Source organism: Cygnus atratus, chromosome 1 (assembly GCF_013377495.2).
Source record: "Cygnus atratus isolate AKBS03 ecotype Queensland, Australia chromosome 1, CAtr_DNAZoo_HiC_assembly, whole genome shotgun sequence".
Taxonomy (NCBI): Eukaryota; Metazoa; Chordata; class Aves; order Anseriformes; family Anatidae; genus Cygnus; species Cygnus atratus.
Genome location: NC_066362.1, coordinates 187,291,458 through 187,317,021, shown reverse-complemented (window position 1 = coordinate 187,317,021; position 25,564 = coordinate 187,291,458). Strand labels below are relative to the sequence as shown.

Here is a 25,564-nt window from a genome sequence, read left to right as displayed (position 1 = left end):
CTGAAGTCTGTTCCCAATCTTGCACTACATCTCCATTTCCATGGCACCCCAGCTGGAAAAGACCTCATGTTTTCTAAATTCCCCTTGTTCAAACGCTAGGGTTGTGAACATCATCTCTTAGCAGCCAGGAGTGGATAAACACAAGCCACAGGAGAGGGAAACTAGACAGTGGTTACATTCATGGCTTAAAACCACATCATAACATGAAAAATTAGTCCTTTGTTCCCAGTCCAGCATCCTTCACAGGAATTACAGCATCAGGCTGATGATTCAGAACTGTTTTCAAAGCAGACCATAGTTCGAGTGGACTAACACAAGATAGCAGAAGCTCTGTAATAAAAAATACGAGGAAAATAAATAGCTGGCATGCGGTACTAGAGGGGAGAAGTGTTATCCCATGTCTTCCAATAAGCGTGACCTAGCTCATTAGATACAATCTGTGTTTTAATATTAAAGCCATACAGCAAACAAGTGGAGCAGAACCAGCAACTTGCACTGACTGCATAACATCCATGTTAATTATCCAGATGTCTGAGGGCTTCACTGTCGTCCAGTACAAAAACCCAACTCGATTCCAGCACAGGTCTGTGAGAAAGTAGTGCTGCTTGACTCTTGCTTGTTTGAAAACACAAACAAAACTGAATGTTATGATGTCAAAAGATGACATCTGGTAGCTCAAAGTCAGAAAAAAAAAAAAAAACACAACAGAGAGATGGCATGAGTACAGGAATTAGACTAGGATGGATTTCTCTTAATGCATCAGCAACACTTCCACCGAATCCCGATTATATTTACCCTGTTTTTGAAGGCATTCAGCAGAATGAGTGGAATTTTTGTATTCAAGCTGAATACAGTTGTGCCTGAACACAAATGAACCGTTCGGCAGCGCTGGGCTAACAGCAAACCCATCTCCTTGCAGATTTTTCACTTCTCTGCTCAGTTTTTGTCCCACACACTGGGGCAATGCCCACGCAGCCAAAGCGCTCGCACCATGCCAGCTGCCGGCATGGCCCCACCGAGAATGAAGCCCTGCTTAAATCTGGCGAAGAAGGACTATTTGGGAAAACGAAGCTGCCTGCAAGTCGGGCTCCCTGTGTTTCCACAGCAACGGGGACGATGGGCTTTAATTACGGCAGCCACTTTCGGCAGGGGTGTCTCTCCGCAGGGCACCTGCTGCATGTGTTCGTGGGCGAAATGCCTGTGCCAAAGCAGGGAAGCCAGCACAGGGACACCCATGCAGTCCTCTGACGGAGGAGATTTCAGGGATCCGAGCATCAATCTCCATCGAACGAAAAGACGTAAAGGAAGGCGGAACCGCGCACGATGGGATGCGCAGGACCATCTTTCCATTACACAGAACATGGATGACGCCCATCTCCCAAAACCATGACTCCAAAAAATACGGAACCCTGACACCAGCGGATCGTGGGACAAAAAGGGAGGAAGCGGCTCTGCAAGATTAAGGAAGGAGCCAGAAGGTTGTGCTCAAAGCAGACGAAGATCATCCAGCAGCCATTTTCTACAGCACAAATGGAATGGTTTCTATTTTGGGAGCAGGAGATTAAAATAGCTTTAGTTTAGTCAAATCAGTCTCAAACGAGACAGGGAGGATGAGGATTGTAACCATATGAAAAATCAATTCTTTATAGAAAATACAGAACTACATCAGATAAATCACCTCAAAATAGATGAAAAAAAGACAAGAACATGAATCTTTAATGAAGACATCTACAAATCAAAAAAGAAAATACAGAGATTAAACTTTGAATATTCATACTGAACAAGAGGAGCTCTGAAAAAGGAACGGAGTGAAAGGCACATCAACCTACAGGAGAGCAAACCCTGTGTTTCCTGATGGTCAGGAAAAGGGGCTTTTGAAGCCCTCAGAAGGAGATAGGAATTGAGTTTGCTCCTTCCTTTGCCAGCAGGGATGGCCACCAGCAGCCTTGGGTACAAGGATTTGTTCTTCTCCGCTCTCAGATCGTACACCAGCCGTGGGCACCACAGGTTTGCACAGCTTGTAGGCCTGATCCTGCACAAAACCTCCTCCAAGCTCCTACATACATCCTTTTTGGGGTTTCACAGCGGTGAAAAATAAACAAAGAGAAGCAAAGTGGAATGAAAGTGGGAATAACGCATAGTTACCTGTGGTAGAGCTAAAGACAGATTTCCTTCCCAGCGTGAAGAGCATAGCAAAAGCAGTACTTCATTACCACTGCTGTACCAGGTGGGCTTTTACATCCAGTGGGAGTGAAAAAAAAAATACCCTAACAGTCAAAAATTAACTGCAAGCAGTCAATAAGTGAGGCTTTCTTCTCACTAACGGAGCAGAGGAGAAAGGCAAGAAAGAGCAGAACACGTGCTTACCCAACATGGTTATTTTCTGCAGTGCAATCTGTCCAACAGCCCTTGACATATGTGCCACCCTTTCTGTTTGGAGAGATGAAGGCAGCAGAAAGCTGTCGATCAAGATGCTAAACCTTCTGTAAAGCCCTCCCCTGCGCTCTTTGCCCTGAAATGAGGACTTCCACGGATGAACAGAAAACACTTAACTAGATTAAACATAACTGGTTCCTGGCTACACACAGATACTATTTGATTTGATTAATATAAATTTTAAGGAGCTGAGGCAATTCAAAGAAAATAAAGAAGGATGAGGAGAGCCATGTTCCCTTTTCCTGCTTATCTGTATAGCAAACCCCAATCACTATGGGTGTGAACGGAGGAAAATCAAGGAGACAGCAACGCTCTTGGATTATTCTCAGAACGGCTTTGATGACAAAGAAAAGCTGGGGGTGGATGGGAGGAAAGAAGGATAAAAGAGCTTTTGGGCTACTTAAATCACAGGACTATCTATTTTCGGGGAGGCACAGCTCTTCCTTCAGGGGTATGCCATCTTACGTGATGTGCCACATCTGGTGTCCCCTGTCAACCACAGCCCCACACTGTCAACCACAACACCACGCTGTTCCCAAGCAGTCCTTTAAGCCAACCAAATCATTCAAAAATGAAGGTGGGCCCTACTGAATGAGAGAAAAAGAAGAATTTCTCTCAAAACGAGTTTTTCCTCAGCGGGAGAGCCAAGGGCTCCTGCCCACATGGTGGCGCGTGTCAAAGGGCCTCCAGTAGCCCACAGAGCCTTTCGCATAGCCAACACTGAGAGAGGAAGCAACCCATATGTCCCTGAGAAAGTGCAGAGGATGGTCTAGACAGCAGGGCCGGGGCTGCGGCCTCCACCTGCCAAGCAGAGCCCCCGCAGTCCAGCGGCATTGCTTGGAAAGCCACAGCAATCGCCGAAACTGGTCTGCCCGGCCTCCTGACAGCCCTCGTGCTCCCTAATAACAGAAAACAGAAATCACCACATCAGGATGGGGGCAGCTCTTCAAAAAAAGAAGGAAATGAATCTACCTTCTGAAGTCGGCAGTCAAAACAGCATTTATCTCAAGCTCCCTGCCTAGGCACAATTAGCCTGAGCCAGCTTCGCAGCTCAACTTACCCTCCTGCTCTCCTATATTTATTCAAAACACCCCCGTGTTGTTTTATAGGACATCTGTCTGTCAGAAAAACAAAAAGCAAAAACCCTCCCATCAAGATCTTCTGCTTAAGCTCTCTAGATGTACACGTATCATACCTTAGACACAGACTCTGCAGAGATACTTAAAATAAATGGCTCCGCGCATAATCAGGATTTACATAACAACAGCATGTTAGATGTAGAAGTTGTAGTCTCAAACATTACCTTAAACTAAAAAAAATCATTTAAATATTTTGTATGTAAACAGCTCTTTACATTTTGTATGTAAACAGTGTGCTAGAACCTGATCTGGGGCCTTCAGACGGGGCTCGGGGAGGGAAGTGGCTGTGGAGCTATGTGAAGTCAAGGCTGGTTATACAAATAAACTTGACAGAGACAAAGAATATGGAAGCAAAGACAACAATATATTTGTTTTTTAGTTAAACTGTAAGAATCGTATATCCTCCCCTTCAGTCCTTGTAATCCCACAGCTACAAGGACAGACTGAAGATAGCATTTTTTGAATGAAAACAAAAACCAAAACAACCACATTTTTCCTAAAGCATTTCTATAGTCCCTAACCATGTTTGAAGGATGTTTATTTCAATTACTTTTCGTATTATCTTGGCTGTCTGCACATTAAATATATATGCACACACACACACACATACATATGTATAAACAGAATTTCAGCACTGATCAAATAGAGAGCCTTTTACAGTGCATTTATGCATCTTCCTGAGGTGCAGTTTGGCTGCTGCAGCATCTCCCCTGAATCCTGTTACAGTGTTCTTGGAAAGAAACTACTTCGGTAGAACTGTCAAAATCCAGTCGTTTAAGATTCGAGTGAAAACATCAGCAAAGATGCGTAGTATTAGCACCACACAGCAATGAGTGGTATGAGTGACAGGGGCTAAATATTAAGCAATCATCTTCTACCTCCCCCTTACAAAATGAATAATGTGGAGGAGTAAGCGCTGAACTGCTGTTAAAGCATTTCTGCTCACTTCCTTGGTAGGCTCATTCTTTGTTTAAACAAAGAAAATAAGATTCTTAAACAGAGGCAGACGAATCAAAATCACTACCATCTAACAGAGTAATACAAATTATAATAAAATCAAAGGAAAAAATGACACTAAAGACACATAATAGGTGGCACCTATGCAAAACCCCAAACTGGTAGCCACATGCAGAAATTAGGGATTTATATACACAAAGAAATAAACTAGAAGACAGCTGTCCAATAGAAGTACAAGGGCTCCAAGAAGGGCACTCATCCTACAAGCAAAGAGGGGAAGGGTCAAGAGAAGTCTGGTGGGGTGCGGATGTATCACAGCAGGACAGATTTCCAACCACAACCCTTGTCCAGCAAACAAAAGCTGTCATTAAAAAAAAAAAAAGGCCTAGAATTATGAAAGAAAAATACACTTAACTTTTCATAGATATAATCATTAATTTGCAAAACATATAGAAGGCATTTACTCACTTCAGTAGGAAACTCTGGTTCACCACATTTTGGGAAGAGAAGGGGAAAGGAGCGACACGCTTAAAAGCTCCAACAGGTTGGATGCTCCGAAGCCTAACTTCAGGCACCGGTTTTCTGTGTCTGTGGTCAAAATGGCTCCAGCAAGAGAAGCTGACAGAAGCATGCTACCTTGGGAGGGAGCCAACCTTCTCCTCCTCCTCCTCCTCGTCACTGCCCAATCTCTTCTCAGCACGCCGAAATTTCACATTTGAGATTCTGTGGGGGATGCTACAGTTTTCCCTTCCTCATTTATTCTATCTATTCAACCCTTAAGAACTAGCTCTTAAACTACCAGCCTCACTTTGAAGGATATTACTTCATTAGCATTGCTTTTGGAAAAAGGTCTTTAAGCGACAGACAATTCAGCCTCAGGAGTACCTATCCTCTTTGCATTCCCTAACCACAGTGCTCATTTTCCAAGCCAAGCACTTCTCAACAAGTTAGGTTAGGCTCACAGAAATAAAAAATTCAAACTCTCAGGTATTTCCATATTTTTTTTTGTTACTCCCAGCCTATGCTAAATGTTTTCACATATTTTATGCAAGATACTTAGATGAAACGTTTTGTAAACTTTATAAACCCTTTTTTGAATTGCTACACCATCCAAGAAACCATAACAGACAAAGCTCCTTGTGTACTAGTATCTGTAGAAATGAACCCAAAAGAGAACACTGTCTCCATGAGATAAAGACCAACACCCACATGGGAGATCTCTAAACCTTTTCATAAAAAGAGAGCAGTCCTGTGTGTCAAGACAATGAGACCCCGGAAATGCCACACACCATCCAGCCCTGCTGTAGACACCAGCCTACTCCTCTTAACAGGAAAACCATTGGTAGCAGTTGTGTTAATAATGCCAGGTTAGCTTAATAAGACAGCATAAGCATGTGACGGAGTATTTGGAAATACTCTTGAGCATTGGAACAGGCTGCCCAGCAGAGTCCCCATCCCTGGATTTATTTAAGAAACATGTGGACATGGCACTAAGGGACATGATTTAGTAATGGGACTTGCTGATGGCTGGACTTCATGATCCTGAAGGTCTTTTCCAACCCAGATGTTTCCATGATTCAGTGAAAATAAAATTCCAGGCTTCTGTGCTCCCGTGAGCAATGGGGAACTACATAAGGCTGGAAATTAGTCAGAATTTCACCCGCAAAACACGAGTTCATAAAATCCATATCTTGTCAGTAAGGACTCCAACTTGCTACCAGGTTCAGAGCAGCCTCATGCCTCACAGAAATAGTCCAGTGGGTCAGAAGGACTAAACCCCAGGTCACCTTCACCTGTCAGTCACCAACAAGAGAAGGAATAACTAGAAAATGAGTGAGCACTTTATCCTGAGACAGGTCCTCTCTCTATTAAGCTTGTAATAAGAGAAGTGTGAGGGAATCCACACACCAAAAAAAAAAGTCTGCTCTATAGTTTCCATATAGACACAGTTATGGTCAGAAAAATATCTTACATTTCTGTAAACAGCTGTTTAGTATTAAAAAAAATAAATAAAGCAACCTTGATTTTCACATGCTTTGAGAGTTAGAAGTTAAGCATTCAAATTTAAATCTAATGAACCCAAAAGTAGGCATATAGGATAATTAAAAGCCCTTTCTGCCCTTTTTATATTCAGCTTGACAACCACAAGTGCAGTCAAGAACATGATGAGATTTTTATTCAAAAGAGACATCTTACTGTAAAAGCAGCACTCAGCCACAGACAACACTGCTTCTTATTATCAGTCATATGGGACGAGAAGAGAGATACAATAAATAAATTCCAAGGCAACTAGGCTGCATTCTGGTATTGAATGAACACTGCAAAAAAAAAAATAAATAAATAAAATAAGGAAAAGGGTCCTGAAGATGCCATCCAGCTGAAAGATTTTCAGATGGAAAAGGTAAAATCCTAGAAGTTACCCCAGAAACCTACTGCAATAATGTAGCATACTTTGGCTAAGGGAAGTAATCTGCATACATTTCCCTTCAGAACTGGAAATATGTGAACTAGGATCTACTGCTTGTCCATACAAACTGGTTTAACAGAACATGAATTTTTCACTAAGTTTGAAACCTGAACTGATATTTCCTTTGTTCTTGGAGCATTTTCTGTTGCTTTGGCTTCAGTCAATGCTTAGTATTAGAAATAAATAGAAGTAAATCTGAATCTAAAAGGGTTTACAAAGAGTCTTGCATTTTTCACCAATTAAGTGAAAACAAATCACTGCAAGTTTCCCATATGCTACAGAAGATGGATTTTTTTTTAAATAATGGGTTTGGAGAACTGGAGAGCTGGGATGCCAGCTAGCTGGAGACCCACCTTCTCCACTGCCCTCCCTGCTCCTTTTGGACTTGGGAATGCACAGAGGGATATCCTTTGCTCCAACACACTCCCATTTAGCTGCAAACTGGGGGTCAAAGCATACAATGAACTACTGTGTGTAAAACATTACACACAGTTAATCCAAAATACCTATACACTATAACTCTTAACCTTTTTTCTTCCTATCAACACATTCTGAAAGTAAACAGAATTAATAATAAAAAAACAGCATGAATGATCTTTTGTTTCTTGTTTTATATTTAAAAGTATCTTGATGCTTTTTGTTTTAAAAAAAGTCTTTACCAGGGGGACTCCTGTTTCTCGAAGTTTGCACTGCACAAAGCACAATGAAATCAGGAGTCTTCGCTGTAAGGTGGGGTTATAAGGCTAGTTGGAAGTTTAATGGGGTTTCTAGTATTTCTATGGGAAAGCCTTACGGATAACTGTACAACTATAACCACATATGTATCCTAGGAGACCAAAGAGCTTTCGCATTTAAGAGCTTATTTCCCAGCCACACTCTCAATACCCATCTCATGCATTTATAACCGATACAAACAGCTGTGAGAAAGGAGGGAGTTGCTTTAATTTCAGCCAGAACATACACTGACCTTTGCTTACATCAGCACAAACATTTCATTTTATTTCACTTCTACGTCTTTGTCACCTTCAAACTAAAAGGTTGTCATAAATCTCTTGTAATTCAGGAAATGTGCTTTTAAACTTGGATTTTACAACTGAGCAAAGCTAAAATTCTTGAATCTTTAAGAAGACAATTAATATACACACATGCAAATCACCAAAAAGCACCCTAGTACAAGTGAAATTTAGATTCCTGACCACAGCATTTTGCAAAACATCACCCTGTTAAACACAACATACCAGAGAAACATCCCATTTAGGAAAGAGAAATGTAAAAATAAATAAATAAACAAATAAACAGAAAGCATGAAACAGTTAATTGAAGACAGACTCACTTTACACTTTGGCTTAGAGAAGCCTACACACTCGAAACACGCTGAATTAAGAGTATTTCCTGCATTTCTCGTTTGTAATTCTCGCCAGAGGGTCTAGCCTGCAATTAAGCCCTCTGGAGAAGAGCATCTTCCAGAAGGCAGAGCCTAGAAACACCCAGGTACGATTAATTCCTCGCCAGCCGCCGGCCGGCAGGGAGGCAGCTGGCACCGAGGATCCGTCACGAAACCTTCGGCAGCCCCTCTCCTTCCTCGCTTTTTCTTACCCTTTCACTCCCGAATTTGGAGGAGGAGAGGAGGGAGGCCGGCATACCTGCACAGGGCACGGAGACCACACTGCTGTTCTCATGGAGGAGGAGGAGGAGGGTAGCACATGACGACAGAGAACTTCAAGGAAAAAGGTTGTCAGCACGCTGGTGTACACAGATGAATTCGCCAGCGGGCAATTAAAAAGAGGACCGGCCCCTTACAACTGCTGGAGCATCTCGCAGGGTTTGCTTTACTTACAGCAGGGAATCCATCTGCTCGCCTCCCCTCACGTGAATAGCTGGGGCCGTAGCAGCAGCCAGCATAAAAGATCCGCAGGCGTTCTCTTACGCTGTGTCCTTTTCAAATACCAAACCTAACATTAAAATTAACTGCAGGCTGAAATGTCGTCAGCAATTTCTTCCGAATGCATAATGAAACAGGGCTACTATATCTGGCGCCTTACTTTTTTTTTTTTTTTAGGCTCTCCCGGAGAGCATGTGTGGGTATCACACACACAGGAATAGTTCCAATAACTCCACGTATAGAGCAGAGCAGCTTTACGGCACACGCAGGGCATTTCAAGTCCCTGTCACGCTGTCCCTGTGCTGCAAACCGTATGCAAAGCCTACTCCAGACACAGCGTTTCCAGGAGAAAACAGCAAACTGGATTATATAATGTTATTTCCTATCTCCTCCAGAAGAAGAAAATTCTATTAAGAGAAAATTTGAAATGAAAGTTTGAAAACGTTCCCCAAACTGAGCATACTTTCTGAAAAAATCCCAGTTTCTGGGATTTTATAAGTCAGTATCTCAATACCAGAGAGGCATTTGGTGCAGAAAGTGCACATCTTGAATTATTCTGCTTTTATGTATAAAAAAAAAGAGTATATATTTTTTTCAAAGTAATTTACCTGTTTTCTTTTTGAATGCTAGATATAAAGAATATTTGCAGACCCACACGCTATCAACCACTGTGCTACACAGTAGCCACTACTTCTATAAAATTGTGTATACTGTGCTTCAGTAACCCCAGTTTCAAACTGAATACCTAAATATTATTATCCCATTTTACTGTACCTAATAGAAATGCCATGCAGCAGTCTACTGCCACCTAAATATGGTAACTGCCACATCCCTCACGAAAATGTCCTCTTCCTTCACTTATATTGTTCCATCAAGTGGGAAAAGAAAAGCCCTAAACTTACAAACAAGATAGAAATTAGCAGCAGAGGAGCGTGCTCCAGATGAGAAGGAATCAGCTTGATGCCTCAATGGATGCTTCAGAAGACTTCAGGGTGGCTTTATACCATCCTCTGTTTGAGAAAGCACGATTGCAAAGCAAATTGCATTTTGAAACTGTACCAAAACTGCTTTTCTCAACTCTTTTTGGCTTGATGTGGTCTTAAACAAATGAAGGTAGATAAACAGCATAAAGAAGACTGATGTCTTTTTGGTTCATGGGAAAGAGCTGCATGGCCTAGAGGAGACAGCAGCCCCGGTGGAGCCACCAGCCCCGTGGAATAACTTGTCAATAACCCGTCAGATTAGAAGCGAGGGCCATCCTGCTCCTTCCTGTAAGATAAAACCTGCAGTGGTATTTCAAAGACCCAGGGAGTGCTACAGAAACTTTACACATCTGTTAGAGACGTTTACAGCAGCACTTAAATGACAGCCTCGCTGGTATTTACACCAGGCTAGGGGGTTTTGTTTGGTTTTGAGCATTTGACAGGAACACGCTATTTCATCCGGGGAACCAATATAAACTAATCCTGGCAAAAGCATTCAGTTGTTAGCACACCTACTTGGGGCTTCCTTTAGCGCACAAGTGTCATTAACTAAAAAACCCAACAGCCATGTCTGTAAGTGATTGCTATGTTTTTTTTCTAGGATTTTTAGGACAGGCAGCATGGATCTTATTTATCCATACTGTGAAACAGTCCAGCAAAACTTTGCACAACAATGCGAGTAAAACCAGGGTCCTCACCTCCATCAAGCTACATGGACAATCTATTTTTGAGCCCCAAAACTGCTTTCTGAAGCCACGAATTCAAAAGAGCTGGATGGTTTAGGGAAGCACGTCCTCTCTGAGCAATGATCCTCCTCCCTTCATCGACATGAAGTTTATCTCATGGACTCTGCAGATCTACCAGTGCTTTGCAGTCATGAAAATTCAGATTTTAAGATTTGATTTCAAGCAAGCATGTAACGTGATCACAGCATTTAATGTCCCAATGAGCAGCTAATGAGATTTTAGTAAAACCAACGAACAAAACCACCCATATTATACTACCCTCAATAAAAAAATTGCTATTTCCTAAGAAAGAGGTAAACAACTTTGACCCTCATTAAAAAGTTGAGAAATGTCCACACCATCACTAAAATATAATTAATACACATCCTTTAGAAGAGTCCAAAGGAGCAATTTAATTAACCACCCGCTGATTTCATAAATGACAAGAACACAGAAAGGTAATGGCACCTTATAATTGAAAAAGTCCCATTGATTTAGCTAAGCAATTGTACTGCTCTGTGTTGTGCATAAATATGAGGAAAAATGCTCTCAACTCCTTACATTCTAACTTTGTAAGGTGTGAGGAAACAAGACAATGAGCATGATATAGTCAAAATATATTCCACTTATTTAATGCCTTTACCTAAGAACCTCAATGTCACTGGTAACTATTAAGGTTTTAAGCTTTTTGAACTCTTTTGATGGGCTTTTTTACCTCCGCTTACATATGGAAATAATGAGCTCACCTGAAGTTATTTGTTCGTGGTACATATCTCATCCTACATGAGGAGGAAATGCCAAAATATCCCCATCCCTGATTTGAAACCACCAGCCCATGCTCTCTTCAAGAACACAGAAGAGCAGGAGGGTGGAAAGAACAAACAAAACAGTTTTATTGCTATGCCACTTCGAACAAAATATTGCCTGATGCAGGGATTTAGTTTGTATCTGTGGTTCTCCCACTTTTATACAATGGGATCCTCCTTAAGCCCCGTGAAATATTTCTGCTGAAGATCTTATAAACTCATTTTGCAATTTCTCAACATTTTCCTTCAGGTGGGAAAAGCTTCCTTTCAACTGCTACATCTTTTATTAAGGCTGCAGAGAAACAGCTTTTATCAAGCTAGGAAAATAATGCAAGAAAATACGTGAAAGGCCTTTTCTCTTTTTTTATTGGACTTTTCAGGGATGAAACTGAACTGAATTCATATTCCTTCTGGCGTCCACAAAACCTTGTGCTGCTACATTACAGCCATCAAAGTCTATCTGAATATGAAAGAGTAACAAGTGCATTTATAAGCTGTCCATCTCCTTATCCAACGCACGCATGGAAAGCATTCATTTATACTTGCTTCGTGGCATACATAATTAAAAAAAAAAAAACAGACTGGGCAAATTCTTCAAGCATAGCAGTCTCCACTGAAACGCCGATCACTAGACTAAAATACTGGACTTGGAGCACTCAGCAACGCACCACAAAACGAGCCGCAGCGGCCTGACCCCGCAGCAGCCCTGGTATGCGAGGATGGATGCAGCTGCCTCGTAAACCAGCCCCCAGCCCGCCGGTCCCACCTGTCCCTGAGATGACACGAATGACTTTACGTGGCACTGGCTCTTTGCCCGCCTGCCACGGGAAAAGCGTCCCTCAATATAAATTATGCCACTAAGTGCTGATGCCAACGGGACCGCTGTGCAATTAGTTTGCTTGCGCACATTAAATACACATTTCCGCCATTTCGCGTCTCACAAAGAAATCCTTACTGGTCGGTATTAGCTATTCATGTTTACTGTTCCTGGAGGTTTCCCATTCTTCAGCGTTTATGGTATTTGCTCAGTCTGTAGCAGACCATCACCAGGCCTACCTAGCTGCGTTTGCTGATGTCGGCAGCTTCCAAGCGCAGCCAGATATGTAAACAGCTCTTTAAAATGATGAAAACTCCCTTTACTTTTATGCGCCATGGTTTATTTACTAGTTAGATGAGGAAAGAAGGGTTCTTAAATAAATGCCATAAGGCATACCCTCTATTCATTTCTGTAACTCTTTTCTGAAGTCTTTCCAGCTTTCAAGTGTTAACTCTTCAGAAGTGTTCCCATCAAACCAGCAGCTCTGCCAGTGCCCCAGGAACAGCTCCTCCGTGCTCATTTTCAGTGCTCCCTCACTCCTTTATCCTTCCTCTGAGGACTCCGTTAGGCACCTCACTGCGGAACTGAAGACGGAGCTGTTTTCCAATGGTTAATTCTGATGACTCCTGCATGTTTTCAGGATGTATTCAGCCTGTAAAAGTGGTTTAGATTTTCTGCTTCTGAATGCTAGGAAGAATATATTGCTTAAATTGTAATGCATCATTCAACTGCCTGCAGCTTCCAAAATGATCTGGACTGCTCAATATTGCTGACTCGTTCCTAACATTTACTACTGCAATAAACTTTATCAGAAATGCTTGCTTTCCTCCATGACACTAATATATTTTGAAAGAAAACAATGCTCCAAAACTCCTTTAAAGAACTCCATTTACCCATTATATTCCTCACCAACAACTGCTCTTGAGTGGTCTTCCCTGGAGTAAACTGCCATGGTACACAGATTTCACTATGCTAGGGTTAACTAGGTGACAAATACTAGAAAAGAGAGACTGACCACAGCTAGATAAAGGCTTAACCACGCAAACATTTGTTGTAAATGTCATATGCCAACGGGGAAAATTCTCAAAGATGCATGCTGTTGGTGAAAGTCATCAAAAGTCACCTGGGATGTGACAGGGAAAAAGGAAAAGCACAAGAGAGCTCTGAATCTTTCACAGAACATCAAAATTTGCCATTGAGGCGAGTGGAAATACAACTACAGATCCTGAATATGATTCTCCTCAAAACCTTCCTGTAGGAATTCTTGTACTGGTCAAGTTTTTTTTTCTTTTTAAACCAGGTAAGGGCTGCCTGTTTTCCCCAACTGATAGGCAGATTGACTTCTCCCAAGCTTCCTGCCATACAAGTTTTAAGAGCTGGAGCAGTGGTGTTTGGAGGCTTATTTCTGCCACTTACTATCTCAACGGGCACCGTGGAGGGGAAGTCATACACAAAAGTCCTTGCTCTTGCCTCCTGGTGATCTCTGAACCCATTTCTATGGAAACAGAGGATGGATGCAAGAAGATAAGTTATTAAGTCATCAAAATACATACAGAAAAATAATTAATTTTACATGTTACACAGGGGAAATAAGTATTACATGGAAAATAATTGTTTCTTCTAGATAAATTTCTGCTTCCTTTAGGTCATGGCATAGAGAAGGAACACAAATCAAGGGATTTACGACACTTTAAATGAGTTTGGCAGTGATAAAGCTCACTTAATATATTCACATATTCAACTCACAAGAGCTACCTTTTTCACTATTTTATAAAATTAGTTTAAAAGTAAAATGTATTCATTACCGTTCCCGGTAGAGAACCTTACAGAAATTTTACAAAAGTAATGAATATCAACAATGCAATTTCATGCTGAAATACAACTTAAACCTTTAAACTTAAAACTTCTCACTTAAATTACAAATCACAGTGCTTACCACTACACATTGTCATTATTTCAATGCATTAATAGTGCCTTTTTGCCTTCCTGCACTCCCTGTCACCAAAGAACACTTAGGTTTCATTTCTACCACTGAACAGCCCTTCCATTAGTTGGTATTTCACTGGAGAGCCCAATTTATGAAGCATCCAAGTCTTGACTTGAGCTGGAACTACTGCTGCCAAAGATCTCATCCTTACAAAATTCTCTTTATATTCTCAAAATTTGGATGAATCGGAAACAAAGTAAAGTCCAAAATGGTTTTCAAGTTTTCTTTGCGTATCAACAGCCCAACTGCCTCGACACCAACTCTTCTGCACAGAATCGAGTTTCATACAGCCCACTGAAACTCTTCAGCCCAGCCACTTGTAATCTTTCAGCAAATACCTGCTACTGACTATTTGCATTTCCCAAGCTTTCCTGTAACTTTGAGTTATAAGAACAGCCTCAGGATGGCTTTTACTAGCGCTATCTCATTTCAGATTTCAGGAGACCTGAAGAGCATGCATGCTTACCCCATCTCAGCTGAGATGCCTTCTGGCTCACAAAACCAGAACTTCTCATGCCATCTCAGACAAGCGTGACCGTCTCCCAACATCTCTACTAGTATTGCAGCTGGAGGGTTATTTTTAAAAAGTCCTATATGTGTGTTATCTGCTCCCTTTTTTTTTAATGAAATAAAAATTAGGAGAAAATTATTCAAACAAAATATGCAGACTACCTGCAATAACTGACCTGGCAAATAACCTTAGAATTTCTTAGGGACACCAGATGTCCCTAAGCTCAATTTTCTCACTTGAGAGGGACTCGCTGTACCAAGTATTTTACATAAACAATTTCTTATTTAAAAAAATTACATTAGGAGTTGGGGACAAATTTACTTCTTTCCATGACAAAACCTGCCTTCACTTTGTGGCCGTAGAAGCTTCAGAACAGTTAAACCCATGGAAACCTCTTAAATAAATAAATAAATAGCCGAGAAAATTTTTCTTTGAGAATTACTTTGCAGCGTAACTAGAATGGTACTTCTCCTTTGCTGCAATATTATGTAGTGGTACTAACTCAAAAGTTCAAACCATTTTCATTTCTTTATTACTAGTAGCAATCTAGGAAATACTGCCATCAATAGTAAATCTACATGAAGTCGCACTCCTCTGGTGCATTTTGTGCATAGCAATCAGTTCATAACGCAATCTCATGTTGTTTAAAATTCAGTTTATTCTTCAATTACTCTGCTAGCCCAACTCTAATTTATTATATTTTCTGGTACATTTGATTTTGGATATTATGACATCTTGGCTCATGCCATTAGAGGGGAAACATAAAATGGTGAGGACGTCTAGGGACAGCTGAGAATAAGATAGCAACAGCCTGGAAAATTAAGAATATCACCGTCTGTACTCAGCTAGACCTCTCCTGTGTTAGTGATAAACGTACCTGTGGCAGTATTTCTCCAGCACAGGCGTGACATCCAGGACTCGCCTCGGGGGCACTGTAAAACCTCAGCAGGTGCAGCGTGCCAGCCCAGGCACCTTGCTGGGCAAAGGGTTCCCTTGGTCATCAGGACAACTCAGCCAGAAATGGTCTCCTCATGTTTCTTTCCACCTTTTCTGTCCCTTTTGAAACAGACTGGGGAAGCTTGGCTTAGAGGTGATCCTTCCTTTCTGCTCAGCATTGGTTGGGCTGCACCTGGAGTGCTGTGTCCTGTTCTGGGCCCCCCAGTAGAGGAGAGGCCTGGGCACACTGGAGAGAGTCCAAAGCAGGGCCACCAAGATGGTGAAGGGGCTGAAGCACCTCTGCTGTGAGCAGAGGTTGAGGGAGCTGGGGCTGCTCAGCCTGGAGAAGAGGAGGCTCAGGGGGATCTCATCCGTGTCCCTAAATCCCTGAAGGGAGGGTGAAGAGAGGACGGAGCCAGGCTCTGCTCAGCGGTGCCCAGTGCCAGGACAGGAGGCCATGGGCACAGCCGGGCACCCAGGAGGCTCCCTCTGAGCACCAGGCAGCACTTCTGTGCTGGGCGGGTGACGGAGCCCTGGCACAGGCTGCCCAGAGAGGCTGTGGGGTCTCCTCCTTGGGGATCTCCAGAAGCCGCCTGGACGTGGTCCTGGGCAGCCTGCTCTGGGTGTCCCTGCTTGGGCAGGGGTGGCACCAGGGGCCTCCAGGGAGCAGAGGGGAGCTGGGGGTTGGCATGGGGGGAGGCCGAGGAATGGGGATGAAAGTGCCCAGGGTACACTTTAGCACTTTGACACCTCTTGGCCTGGCTTTATTGCTGCTCTGAGCGCCAAAGAAATAAAATCCTAGGCCTGCTGCTGCTCAGCATGCACAAAAGAAACCAAGTCATTTCCAAACGCAACCGATACTACATCAACTGATTTTTTTTAGCCTTGCGTCCCCTTGGTCCTAGCTACCAAAGGCCATTTCTTTCTCCCAGCATCCAAGGTGAAGTGGCAGAGGGCAGCCAGAAGCTTTCACGAAGGATGTTTCTGGAGATCACGGGCAGAAGCGAGGACTTTGCCTCCCCGCTGGCTTGCCGGCCGAGCACGTTCACCTTCAGGGCACGGTGCCAAGCCCACCTGCTTACTCAGGATTTTGCCAGCGAAGGCAGCTCTCACCGCACTGATTTGTCCTTTGAAGGCGCATCCTATTTTGCTTATTTTTTCCTTCTCCTGCTACATCTTGCCTGCGATCCAGGGGAAGGATGGGGAGGGCAGATGCTGCTAGGGAAGACGACCTCTGAATGTCTTTCCCCATGGCAGATTCTCACAGTTTCAGGCAAGAAAAAACAAAAACAAAAACAAAACATCCCTGCACAGCTTGCACTGTCCCAAGAAATTCCACATCACACTGGGCTCTGAATAATTCATATTTACATGGAGGACTGGGATTGAGAGACCCTTCCCTTTTATTAAACCCCATCCCATGTCCCAGTGCACAGGTGCCACCGTGATGATGACAGACAACAGTTCCTCTCATTTCGGTGTACGGGTATCATGAAAAACACACCCACAAAATCTTAAAAAGCAAATGACAACTTTGGCTCCAACCCTTTTCTCTCCTGAACTCCATACACTCATAAATAACTTGTCTATATTTATACCGCAAATCAATTCACACGCTCTGGTGCCTTAGTGCACCTGCTCTCATTACCCTATGTTGGAAGTGAACCCTGAATTGAGACAGGAGACTCGATTTCACTTCCCAATGTGAGGACAATAATCATCATTAATTTACGTCAGGAAGCTGCATTTGGGGTGCTGCCTAGAGAATGCAGTGTAGACTTAAAAGTATGCACCAAGAAAAGTAGGATTTGTATACAGAATGATTTGATAATCTGAAAAATCCCTCAGTAAACAAAGGAAGTTTACAGATAATCGTATTAAAGATTAGAGTTGTTTTACAACAATGCGTAATATATTCTAGAACATCTGGGAAGAAAGCCGGTAGTTTTAAAAATCAAAACCTTGGGGAAAAACATTTTTCCCCTCAAACAGAAACAGTAATTCACTTTATTAAATCCTAATCCTCTCCAATTCATGTTTAAGGCAGAGCATTTTTCCACTGAAGAGTTTTATCAATGTACTTAAATACAATTTTATAAATAAATATTTAAATACGTTTAAGTACAGTTTTAACATCTGAATGTGACTGGTACTCCCTGCTCTTGACAAAATAATTTGTTATTCCACTTTTGCTTTTGTTTGCTTCCATTTTATTTCAAATGTGAGAAGCAGGCTTATTTTAAGTCAGACAACTAAGTAACTTTATCCTTAAAAAAAAAATAGAATTTCTGGATTACACCAAAATATATTACATGATGATAACAAAAACAAGCTGATGTCTGTCCTTTTACGTGCACCTATGCATCAGCTGCAAAATTAGGACAATAACTCATGTGTTACCTTATAAAAGTTTATTACTTTTCCATCACTAATTTACTGTTTTCCAAATTTTTGTTGTGGCAATTTATGTGAAAATCCCCCCCAGTAAAACCCAGACATCGTTCATGACATTTTCTACAATCAATGTTGATAGCATTTATACAGATTTTCTATCTAAACACCACATCACTCAAGCTCCTCACCACTGTAACTGCTGATAGCACCAGAAGAATAAAGTTACTCTACAACTAACAAGTAAAAGCAAAGCTAGAGTGAACAGCAGGTAGTGGTAAAAACAAAACAAACAAAAAATTTTAGATCAGATTTCTATAAAGTGTTTTTTGCTAGAAATAAGTTTAGAAAGACTTCTTAGTCAAGATCTGAAAAGAAATAAAAGAGAGCAAAAAAGTTGAAAAGATTAAGCATTTTTTTTCACTTTGTTTTATTTATAGATAGAAATTTGTTTATATGTAGAAACTTACCATATATAAAGTTACAAGTAGAATGCTAACGAGATTTGTACCAGCAGCAATTCAGCCCCAGAAAAGAAATCCCATAACGGGTGCCTTGCTCTAATCACATCATCCTAACTGTGCTGAATTCAGTTACTCCCCTGTAAGCAGAACCAGGCAGAAGGACTCTCATGCCCACAAAGGACCCCATGAAGTCACAGCTGCAGATTAAATTGTACAATCAAGCTGTAGGGATGACTGAGCAGTATTCAGCATGTGATGCACCATCTGAAAAATAGAGTATGTGGGATAGGCATATACGGGATAGCAGCTATTCCTAACACTACTGCATTGTACTGAAGTCTCTTAGCTCCTCTATTTTAATTTAACCTTAAAATTTAGCAGGTTTTCAGGTATGCATTGCCTCACCTATTAGAATAAAACATCTTTTATCCTTACCAGAGTCGGTATCATAGCTAAAACAGAAATCTTTCCTTTCTGACCCTTTGAGGCCAGATATCACAGCATGATGTTGACATTACTGCATCCTAACAGCACTGGAGCTCTGTGAAATGAGTTGCCTTTGCTAAACTCGAGATTGTTATTTAAAGACAAATGATAGCTGTTGCGAAATCTGTATTGTTGTAATAATTTATAGGAAATAACATGTCAAGCTGTTTCCAAAAGTTCTTTATCAACTACCCGGCACTTCATAATGTCACGACTCTTAGTGATGAACATTTCCTGGCTCCACAGCTTTCCAAACTTTTCAAAATATTATTTAGGAAAGTATTACACTTCTGTGACATTTCTGCATTAGCACGGCACACATCCCTTACTGAAGAAAGAACTGTAACAGTTTCATTTCACAGTCCAGTAATCCAAAATTCTGCATTACCACTCACTTTAGCGTTAATTTTCCCATAGATTCTCTTTTTCTGCTTACAAGGCAAAGACAGCTCAGGTCAAGAGCATAGACAAGCTGTGCTGCTGATTCTCCTTTTTACAACTCCTGATTCACCTTCACTTCTGCTTCACTGGGAAGTTATTTTCCCTGCAGAAAGCAGGAGAGCCACAGTCAATAGATAAGTCAGCAGCTATCAGTCAAAATGGATTTCAGAGGGGAGAAACCTCCCCACAGCTAAAAATGCAAGTATTATTTATACAGAATCATGCCCACACTGTAAAAATACACCAAGACAGCTTGCTGCCGTACACACGGTGAAGCCTAATTCAGCTCGTCTCACTTCCAGCCACAGACACGTATCACAAGCTGTAGGACATAAAAGCATCAGCACTGCACAGACGTGCTGAGCCATCCAGCAGGTAATAGGTACTGCACAGCGGTTATGTGGCAGACTAAGTAGAATGATACCTTTTTTTTTTTTTTTTACAAAGTGATTCAGAAAAGAAACGCACTTGGTTGGTTGTCACTGAATTCTTATGCAGCTTTGTAGTGTGCAAGTGAAGATCCAACATACTCATCTTTGTAAGGCATTCAGATAAAATGCTTGACAGGCCCACAAGTACACAAACATATCTGCATTTTTTAGCCCCCTATAACCTAGATGAGATCAACTTTACTTTCAGCACTTACAAAACATCAGAATAGTTCAGAAGCAAACCGAAATTCTGAAGGCATTCAATACTGCACAAATAGCATTTCATACTCCTTTCCTATAAGGCAGGAAGCCCTGTGATTTTCAAAGCTTCAATCTTAATTAGAAGCAGTGACAGATTAGTAATGGACTACTTGTAAAAACAGTGCTGGAATGGACTTTTACTCTATAATTTTTAATATAAATGGAAGATCTAGCACAAATACAGAAATGTTTTACTAATTCATCAAGATCTCCACTTCAGATGAGCTTCATTAGCTGCTGTCAGTAACAATAAAAGGCTGAGAAAACCCCTCATGAACAAACAAGAAATAAAGACACGAAAAAGAGCCTGCACAGAAGGCAATCCTAATCAACCTGTTCTGGAAGAAGCTTGACTTTATTAAGAAGTTCTTAAAAGTTATTTCAATTAACAATAGGGGCAGCCCCATAGCATATGAAGGTAAAAATAAGTAAAACTCAGGCATCCCCTGCATGAGGTTGCAGTAAGTGTTAACTTTTTTTCTAAAACTTTGAGTCTCCAAATGTATAGAAGCAGCTTAACATCATCCTTATTTAGGGATCTGACTTCCTGCAGTCCAGGAAGCTCCTACGGGTAGGAACATCCCCAGTGCCCTCCCTGCACTTACTGACTTACTGTGCCTGGCAGAGGTGCTACACCACGTACTATGGCTTTTGCTGCTACTCTTCACATCTCCTCCTCGGGTGAGCAAGTCACTGCCTGGCACACCAGGTAAAAACAGGCAGAAGACGGGCTTTGAATGTGTTGCTCTGCACACGGGCTGTTCCTGAAGGCAGTGAAGACCTAGCTGTGTTGAAATCGAGATGCGGTTAGCTTAAGAGCTTGGGGGACTTGTGGGGTTTCTTGGTTTTGCTATGTTTTTGCTGGCGTAGCAGGTAGCAATGTCAATTAGGGGAATGATTTCGATGACATCGCTATACCAGCACAAAACCCCAGTATAGGTCTGTTGTACAGTCATAGGGAACATTTGCTGACACACCTCTTTTCATCTGGGACTAAAACAAGGTACACAGACAAATGCACATTCACATTACAATAAAATAAAACGCATTGACTCAAGAAGGCTCACTGATACCAGCCAACATTTTTTTTATTTTTAAATGAAGACTTTGATCAGGAATGCCAGCCAAAACTTGATAGGCAGAAAAATCATGCCACGGCTAGGTTCTGAAACGTTGCTCGTGTATCCAAAAAAAACCCACCACGCACTGGCCCTTTCAGAATAAACACAAAATTCCTGTGGCAGAACATGCCAACTTATCCAAACACAATACAACAGCCACTGAAAAGAACTTTCCATAGACTGGTTTCGGTGTACAGCTCAGCGACAGTTTTACCTCCATCTGTTAGCTCTGCCTGAATTTACAGTTCTGCTACACAGATACTGCTGCTGCCCCAGCAGTCTTTTTTTCTGTGTATGAATTCAGAAATGAGGATTAACACCCAATCTGGAGAACAAAGAAAGCCGCAGGAAGGTAAGAATTTTAAACCCTCTAATATTATTTGGCCTTTCAGGGTAAAATTTTTGAAAATAATACTGCTTTAGCAGAGGGTTATCTGTTGAGGATGCCTTGGGCTCAAGCAAAAATCGCATGCAAAGGAAGAAAATCTGTGGGATGAGTACAACTCAAAGAGTCAATAAAAGTGTCGACGTGTACGAACGCTGGCACAAACACTCCTGCAGTCAGTCAGTAATGATGAACCGTGCTCCTTCCTGATGATTCTCCAACCAGCCAGCCCGCAGGGATGTGTAATACCAACATCCTGACAGGTTCCACCGGGCTTGAGGAAGCTCTTAGGAGATAGTCACAAAAATGCAGAATTGCAATGTTATCTCAGGGGGCTGGGATGGGAAAACACACTTTGAAATTGCTCCCCCCCTGTAAATAATCCCCCAATGCAGAAGCAGGTAGCTGGCCACTCATTTCCCCCCGTGTGCTGGCAAATATTGCTCAGCACTACGCTCCCCCAGTCAACCTGACCCAAAAGCCCTGCTTTCCCCTCTACAGCTGCTGTTCCTTTGCCCTGATGTGTGCTCCTTTAATGCACACCACTGTCAGCTGTGCTCTATTCCAGGCAGCTCAGCAGTAGGAACAAGATAAATAAGCCTATTTCCATCCTTTTCATGATCTAAAACTACCGATTGCTGTTGTTTACAACATTTTAAAACAGGATCTCTTCGTATACTGGATATATTCCTCAGTCGGGCTGAATTTTGCTCCGCAAACAACTGTTCTTCATAACAATTCTGCACACTCCATCCAACTGTAGTTAAGCATTAGCAAATCTCTGCAAGGAAATATAAAACCACGTCTTCCTCTGTAGAAGGAAGGGAGAACAGCCTGGCAAACCCAACATCTACCAGTCCAACCTAAAGTAAACCAGCTCTACCCTTCTACAGACTGACAGGCAGAAATTAATTTAGAAAATAACATTGAGTTGATGCTGTTATAACCTCACAATTACTTTATTGACTGATTTGATCTGCTCTGCTATAATGACAGCAAGAAAATTTGAGACATTCTTAACAAAATGCCAGAGATCCAGAGCAACATCACAACTTGTTTGCTTTAAACAAAAACGAGACTGCAAATACTGACCTAAGCTACTGCAAAGTTCCATTTTTTAAATAAAAATACATTCTACTAACTGGGTGGAAAAATCACAGAAATGCAAAATATAATTTAAAATCTTCCATTTTCATAGGTTATCTGATTTTATAGCAATCTGAATACTTAGACGAGTTTTTTTTTTCATCATATAATGCACAACTAATTGTGGGAGACTCAACTAGGGACCCCCCTTTATCAGCCTTTATCAAATTTCAAAAAGGAAACCATCCCAAGTTATTTGTAAAACTCTTGGTAATTGAAATAAACAGCTAAGAAAATGGAAAGGACTGGTATCTAGGTAGGTCTGTACCATCAGAAATAGTTGATGAATGAATGAGATGCCTGCAGCACTGCAAAGCCTGCTGCAAGGATGGAGGCAGCATCCTGGTGCGCATACAGAGATGAAACAACCCTCAGTCCAAACCAGAAGTCATCACCTGTATCATCTCACGCAAAAGACAGCATAGTCAGGATGAAAACACACGACAGGCTTAGCCCATGAACTTTGCCAATATGAATCCTGACCCTGAGACCATTTACATGCAGGCTTAATGTTAAGCCTAAGAACAGGCCCACTAATTCCAGGAGAAGTACTTGGATGTTTACAATTAAACATATGTAAGCGACAGATCTGTAGGACTGGGGCCATAAGAAGCACACACCGCAACATCATTATTTTTACTGCTCCGTGGACATTGTGTCGTAACAGTTACATCCTTAATGATATTTAAAATCATTTTCATCTTCAAAAGGCTCCACAGTTCCTAAACAAACTCCATTGACCCAATAAAGCAATTAAGAAGCACACGATTCAATGATGTCATGTTAAATCAATTCTGCAAACCAAACAAACTACGGATTTTCAAATATCAGAGACAAGCCACTGACTACATCTAATCTGTAATCAGTTTCCTCTGGTGTCTTTTACACCAGGGAGCATTTTATCACTGCATGAATGCTGTTTTCTTACTAGTTATGGCCCTTAATATCTCATAGCTCTTTAAACAAGCAGCATCTTGCTGATTTATGACATTAATTTATATTAAACTGATGTCTAATACACATCATATGCTTACACATTTCCCTTCCAAAGCGATATTGTTGATATTGCCTCTCTTTCACAGATGCTTTCAACTATATTAAGACATTTTTTAAGAGTACAGAAAAAATGGGAGTAAAAAGGGGGGGGATATTTCTCAGATTTTCAAGCAGACAGTTTTAACTAGAAGTTAACAAACTTCTGCTGGTTTTTAGTGATTCAGGCCCATAAATATATACTGAAGTTGAGGTTCAAAGGCCATTTAGTACAGGTAAAGCCTTATGACACAAAAGTTTCACTGAGGTCATGAAGGCTTCCACGAGAGCAGATGCCAAACACGCAGAAGCTTGCTTCAGTAGGCGTGTTTTTTAAACTAACAACTGTCTCGAGGGAGCTAAACTTTTCCACGCAGTCACCTGCTTGCATTCCTCTTGCAAAGGCTCATCCTTAAATTGCAGCTTAATTTTATTTATTTATTTTTCATGGAAGGTTTAAGTCCTGTCTTGGGAAATTGAGTTGGTTTTGCCAATTGTAGACAAGAGTCCAAGGCCATGGGTTATCTGTTGTGAAGTCAGTAACCAGAGTTAGTGAGTAAGAATAAGTACAGGTGGGATTTCGTTATAGAAAAACTTCATTTAAAATCATGCATTTTATTTGTGTTTATTCAGAGATTCGAGTTTTAATAATTCAGGCACTTAAAACTATGACATTTCATACATTTTTCTTTGAAAACAACATCAAAACCCTAACTGGGCACAATAGCATTCCTCACAGTTTCCTGAATTTGAGGTTAATCATCCTGTACAGCACTGTCATCAGGAAACAGAGGGTTCCTCCCTCAACAAACTGATCATGCTAACAGAGTAAATGCAAGAAGGACCCCATTGGGTTTCCTGGCCCTAGAAAGTCAGCTTATATACCTTGTTTCCACTCGGAGGAAATTTGTTTTAATAAAGCTGTGGCAGCATATGGTCGTAGCATGTCGATTTTCCAGGCGGTGGGGCCACTAACTGGAACCATCTGATGTTTCCCCCTAAGCCTCCTTGATCTGCTGCTGGATTGCAGCTTAGAGGAAAACACAGCGAAGCCAAAAAGAATTGGGGAGAGGAATAAAAAAAAAAAATCAGTAATTCAAATTGTTTATTTAACGAGAGCCTAGCTCTGAACGATTCCTCTTTTGAACCAAAGCTCAAACGCATTTGTGATTTGGGATTTATTTCCACAGACCATCAGACGTACCCCAAAGCTAAGCCGTAACAAACACTTTTACTTTGCAGACGGGGAGGAAAACAAGCCCGTGCTATCATGTAATTAAAAAAGGAATTAAACGAAGCTCAGAAGTACTTAATAGTGGATTTCTGCAGAGGTAAACAGCCGATGCTATGCATTAGGAACACGGTGAGAGAAGTCACAAGGGACAGGCGTGTTTGGCATTACCACAGCAATTGTTCCCTCACGTCGTTGACTGAATACGAATACAACACGAGCACATTTCGAGCACGCCGCCTTAAAGTTGCCAGGAGGCCGGATTTTGAGCTCCCCGACCACATTTCCAGCAGCTAAAAGCCGAGAAATGGGAAAGAGCCGGTGCCGGGGCAGGGAGGGCAGCAGCCAGCGGGCTGGAGGAGCTGCCAGCTCCCCCGGCACCGCACCAACCCCAGCCCGGAGCTCGGCTCTGCTGCACCTCCCCTCTCTTTCCCCGCTGCTTGAAGCTGCCACAGGAGCCGAGCTCAGGTATCCCCGAGCTGCTTTGGGATCCCCCCTCCCCAAAAAACACCGCACTTGTTGCCTCCCC

At 41.8% G+C, this 25,564-nt stretch overlaps 1 protein-coding gene across 2 annotated transcripts in view; it reads right to left on the bottom strand.

Annotated features, from left to right (window-relative positions):
* Window positions 1–25,564, bottom strand: part of LNX2 (ligand of numb-protein X 2) — a 62,158-nt gene that overhangs the window by 36,313 nt on the left and 281 nt on the right. The window contains exon 2 of one of the 2 annotated variants that reach the window (XM_035542556.2): window positions 24,690–24,834. The exons of the other annotated variant lie outside the window; for it this stretch is intronic. The gene's annotated coding sequence lies outside the window, so the exon portion shown is untranslated. The remainder of the gene's footprint in view (window positions 1–24,689; window positions 24,835–25,564) is intronic. 2 annotated transcript variants of the gene reach the window in all.